The 5,575-nt window shown below is 35.6% G+C and overlaps 1 non-coding gene across 1 annotated transcript; it reads right to left on the bottom strand.

Moving 5' to 3' along the window:
• Positions 1-726: 726 nt before the first annotated feature.
• On the bottom strand, positions 727-1,024 carry LOC149793840 (signal recognition particle RNA). Its single transcript, XR_016423115.1, has one exon.
• Positions 1,025-5,575: the final 4,551 nt, after the last annotated feature.

The following is a 5,575-nucleotide window of genomic DNA, read 5'->3' as shown; positions in this document are numbered from 1 at the left end:
AGATATTGATCTGCCAGCGCATTATATGATGGAACATCAGGATCTGTTACTTGCACTTAGACTCATCTTATAAGAAAGAACATACGTACGTATTTCAGAAATGGCAATCGCCAGTATCATTTCATTATCTTCATAATGATTTTCATAACTAGAGTCTCTATTTCCTTGACCTGCGAGGGTACAAATTATACATAGAATCAAATTTTAAAAAGAATAAGAAAAATATTAAAAACATAAAACTTTTAAGAACATATGCAGACTGTAATTTTAATATTCATCATGAAATATTGTACTCTGAAAGATTCACAAATGTTTTCCTGTTAAAATTTATTAATTAATTACATCATATATTTCATTTGGAAATTAATTTCATAATACCAACTATTCAATGGAATAATAATTAATAATAATAATGATAATGACAATTATTATTATTATTATTATTATTATTATTGGTAGAACACATACCGACTCTTTAAGATGTAGCTAGCGGTTACAAGGTTTTAGAGAAAAACCGAATAGCTTAGAAGAGAAAAGAATCGTGAAAATAAAAATTATGTATGATTATAATGTATCTTTTCGTACAGTTAATTCTAAAAATAAAAGACAATATCATTAACTGGGTTATAATCAGAACGAGTATGTAAAAGAAAGTAAAAGAAATTACCTCAATGGCTATAGATGGAAAGAAAATGAATAATTTTATAGCAAAATAAATAAAATGAAAAAGAATCGTGTCCGACTATATTGGACGGGCTACCCAACGATGCCTATTCACAGGCGCGATCCCACTACTGCTCGACACGGGGACTTTTGCCTGCTGTGTTTCCACCCTGGGCCAGTACGTCCCTCCTTAGACAACCTGGACCCCCTAGGCTCCCCCGAGGGACCCATATTGATGCCGAGCTTAGCGCGGACACCCGATCGACATAGAGCACCGAGGAGCAGAGCCCCCGCCCTCAAACCGTCCAACGACCCCGGCCTCCAAGTAGCTGGATTACAGGAGCACGCCACAACTCCCAGCCGAAAACAATTTGCAACCTTAGCATATATAACTCTAAAATGTAGTGGAATCTGGATGATACACTTTTATGAAACTGATACAAAATTCAAGCTTTAGAAGAAACTCTCAAAATTTACAACAAATATCGAAATGTCCTGGAAAATTATACTGTCTTATTTGACAAGGCGGAAGTACGCGTCACTCGTTGACGAAGGGAGCGCACTCATAATGTTCCATTAAGGGAGGCAACTTGTCGTCAAACAAAAACCACTATCTGTTCTCAGATTTGCTACTCTTGTCACAGGTCGTACCCAATCACCTTCATTTATGAATAATAAGATGTGGCCAAATACTAGAAGTATTACACGAGTTACCGATTGAATTTGTTGACATTATTATGCTGACAGGACAAATTTACACACATAGGATGTTATATCATTGCAATCTGTCAGTGAGGCAGCGCATCGACCAATTTGTCCAGATTTGCACCTATTGAACGGTTCTAAACAATCATTAATTTTCAATATTAAAATCTCCGAATTCTCTCTCTCTCTCTCTCTCTCTCTCTCTTTGACAGTGCTACGATATATATTTCGGATATTTAATTATTAAAAAATTCTACAGAAATGAAAGGGAAAATATTAATTTTGATTTTGCATATAAAATTACGGGTTTCATATATCACTTTTCAATGTGTATGCAATATTCTTTAATAGCATTTGATATGTATGTACCTTCTTGTCCTTCAAAACTGCATAAATACTAATTATTATTTACACAGGATAAACACTGTTATGTATTCACAGATTTCAAGTTTTATTTCCTCATTTTAATACTTGGAAACTTAAACTAGAGCTTAAACTAAGCTGAAAAAGAGAGATATTTTCACTGGTATTATCTTTGCCATTTTGATCAAATCTAGAAGAAAATGTAGAAAGCCAAAATCCTAGTATTTGCCTATTCGATAGGTTCAATTTGCCTGCAACAGTTTACTGTTGGAAAGGAATTTATAAGTTATGCTTTTCCTATTTTCATTTGAAACTCAACAGTATCAAATCAAATCACTTTATTTCAAAAATATAGGCCCCCGGCCCGTAATACAAAATTATGTTTTATATACACAACTGGAACGCCGCATTTTCTTTAATGCATGTGGAAATATAAATTCTTGATTTATTTCTACACTTATTACTACACTTAGGTCGGAATAGTAATATATTCACATCATTTATTCGGATGGACATAAAGAGCCCTCTCTCCTAGCAAATGATCTGTACCGGTAATCTGATAAATTATACAGCGTCACTACATCAATCTTAACCAAAAGCCACACAAATTTTGTAACGCTTGGTTATACATAATATACATTTTTTAGAGATCGTCTTCTAATAATATCATATTCTGGGCAAACGCAAACAAATTGAAATTCATCACTTATTAAATAAATATTTCTTCTAATGCACAGTTCACAAAATCTCAATGCACTATCAATTTGTATTTCCTTCTTCCTGTTCCAATCATTCGTTTATGCCTGGAACATCTTAGTTGCAATAAACGTTTTCTTAAATTGAAAAGTATATTACATGAGAGGTATTTCTCACATTGTAGTAGGGATTTATACTGATCACAGTAATAACATTCTGAGGAATTAGTAATACGTTCCGACCAACATTGAAATGCAGTCTCTCTAATCATTTGTGTGAACTCCAAAACAACTTCTTTTCCATAACCAACATCGTATGTCATCCGCACATATCCAGGGCCATATTGATAGAGCAAATCTTTAATCTTCTTAGCCATTGTGACTCTATGCAACATCGTCTAACGTTTAGAACATGACATAACATTGATATGGATATATCATCCGATAATCGCACGTGTGTATGTGTGTGTATGTTTGTGTGTGTGTGTGTGTTTGTGTGGGGGGAGTGTGGGTGTGTGTGGGGGGTGTGAGTGGGTGTATTTGTGTGCTCTGCAATTGAAATTTGCTCTGACTGACAATTTGAATATTTGTTTCCGATATTCTACAGCATCAATAATAATAATAATAATAGCATTCTTACTTGTAACATACGGCGAATACATTTCTTTGTTATGTATTTGCTTCTGCATTCGTTCTCCTATTTGGTGTTCAAATATATGAAATCCAAAGTACATTTGATAGATGAATATAAAAAGGGTACATAAAGATTTTAAAAAGAAATATAATTTGGTGTGCTTCTCCGCAACTTCATAACGAGCCAGTCAGAAGTCGTACAGAGCCAGCCATGTGTCGAACCCAAAAAGATCGTAGTCACCTGAAGTTGTACACATGCTCACAAAAGTCGTACAGTGCCCCTTAATGTCTCAAAGAGCTACCCATACATTTTACCTTCGATGTCTTCCAAAGCATATAGAAGCCGTCCGTGGCTGATATTAAGAATCTCAGCATGGACGGGTCTGGTTACTTGTTGGAGATTACAGGTTTGATCGTTGCCTATTACCAAGCAGAAATATTGGTTGGTTTACAACGGCATTTTAACCACATTATCGGTTATGCCATACCGAGGAAATGGCAGCAAAGGAAAACAATGGCAAAGCAAGGCAACCAACCATGGACCTCCTTGAAATGAAGACTGTCAATCGAAAAATTTATGGTTATAGTCGGTTTATCCTTTCATTTTTCCTTACTGTATCTTTTTGTATTTTCACTGTATGTATCACTCGTATTCCTATCAGCATCGCCAGCGAGCCCATACCCCTGCCATTTTGTGATACACGTTCGAATGCAAAACTTCAAAACCAAGAGATAAGTTAATTTTCAAATACGTCAAAATCGGTACAAATTATGCTCTAAATCTGCTACATTGTTCTGTTGTTATTTAAATAGTTTCTTCTGCGCATCATCAGTTTCATATGTGAAAATTACAGAAATTATGTTCGGATACTAGGAACACAGAAAATTTCGCAACGGTAATTTGCCAGGTGTTTAGCGTGCTATTAGACACTCGTGCACATTGACACTTTATGCTAATTTATGATAGATTTGCTATTAAAACTGACAATTTCCGTGGCTTTTCTTTATATTTTTCATTTGGCGTCTCCTTGGCACCATAGCATCTGTCCAATGCTTTAAACACAACGAACAAGGTCAATGTCGTCTTTTCATCAAGTTTATGTCGATACTTACGTATCAGACAAAGCTTCAAGTCCCAATTTAAAAATCGTAAAATGTCAACTCTACTGTGGATCTAAAATAATATAATATTTATTTAATCATTTATTGACTTTTGAATGAGTATAATAAATACAATACAACACATCTTGAATAGAGAAGAAATCTTCTCAAACTATGCTACATTGGACCCTAAAATGCAGAATACATGCTGTATAGTATCGTTCACGCGTGGACATGTATAAATTTGTCAATACTGCCATGTCAAATGTTATATGTTCCGGTGGGACATACATAATGTTTACGCCGTAATTACATCATCGTAATGGGATCACTTTGTAGGACTATTTCATTTTATTTACGATCTTCTTGTGTTTGATTTTCACGTACAATATTCAACAATGGATGAAAAACATGCACAAATACAGGTGAGCAGAAAGACTGGTCGGATGTTGGGAGGTCATCAGACAAAGAAGCTGATAGTCTGACCAACTGGCCTGTATGTGGATGGATATTTCTATAAACAGACCAACTGGCCTATAGGTGGGTGGATACTTGTATAGCTAGACAGGCAGACCTACTGGCCATTAGGTGGGTGAATATATGTATAGACAGATAGGCAGACCAGCTGAGAAATTTAAAGTTCTAGAACTTTTAATATCATGGTGTTTGCATAGCTTCACTATGGGAACGGAATTAGTACCGTAAGGCCTGCATGAGGCCCCAATATCAAACAAGTGGATCTTAACTATGTTAATCGATAAAGGGAAACAACGTGCCAGAACATAAAAAAAATAACTCTACCAGTAAAATTACACTAATTGTAAGAGTTGTTTCCCATGTCACATTTTCCGTATCAGTTTCGAACTTGTATTCACATTCGGTAGAATTTAAAATCTATATTAGACTTTTATTAATGAAGAAAAACTAATATTATAGTATCACCTTTCTACACACGATCAACCTTCAGACATAAGATGATTCAAAATATTAAAGATTAGCCATTAAAAGAATCATGACAAAGAAACAGAGACAGAGACAGAGAGGGGGAAAGGAATCAATACAGTAGAGTAGGTAGGACGAATGAGGGTGTGCCTGTTCCAAACATTAATTTGTGGCAGGAGTTCGTGCGCGATGACATATATCGTTACTCACGATGGTCACACTCAAAATTCAAAATTAGAAATGACAATTTTGGTCGGTTTTGTTTACTATATATTTATTAGGCGACTCCTGGGTACCATATCGTTTGCCAAATGCATACCAAATGCAACGGCGATTTAGATCCTTCAAATTATACTCTGGAAACTTTCAAAATGCAGGTGCTACAGGGATTCCATTCCAAAACTTCCCTTGCCTACATGTTCATCCCACTCCCCTCCCCCACGCCCGCACGGTCTTCCTGGATGCGCACCTGC

This window comes from Sinohyriopsis cumingii, chromosome 8 (assembly GCF_028554795.1).
Source record: "Sinohyriopsis cumingii isolate HCF-2022 chromosome 8, ASM2855479v2, whole genome shotgun sequence".
In the NCBI taxonomy this organism is placed as follows: Eukaryota; Metazoa; Mollusca; class Bivalvia; order Unionida; family Unionidae; genus Sinohyriopsis; species Sinohyriopsis cumingii.
The sequence above is the reverse complement of the archived record's forward strand: the minus strand, read 5'-3'. Positions and strand labels throughout refer to the sequence as shown.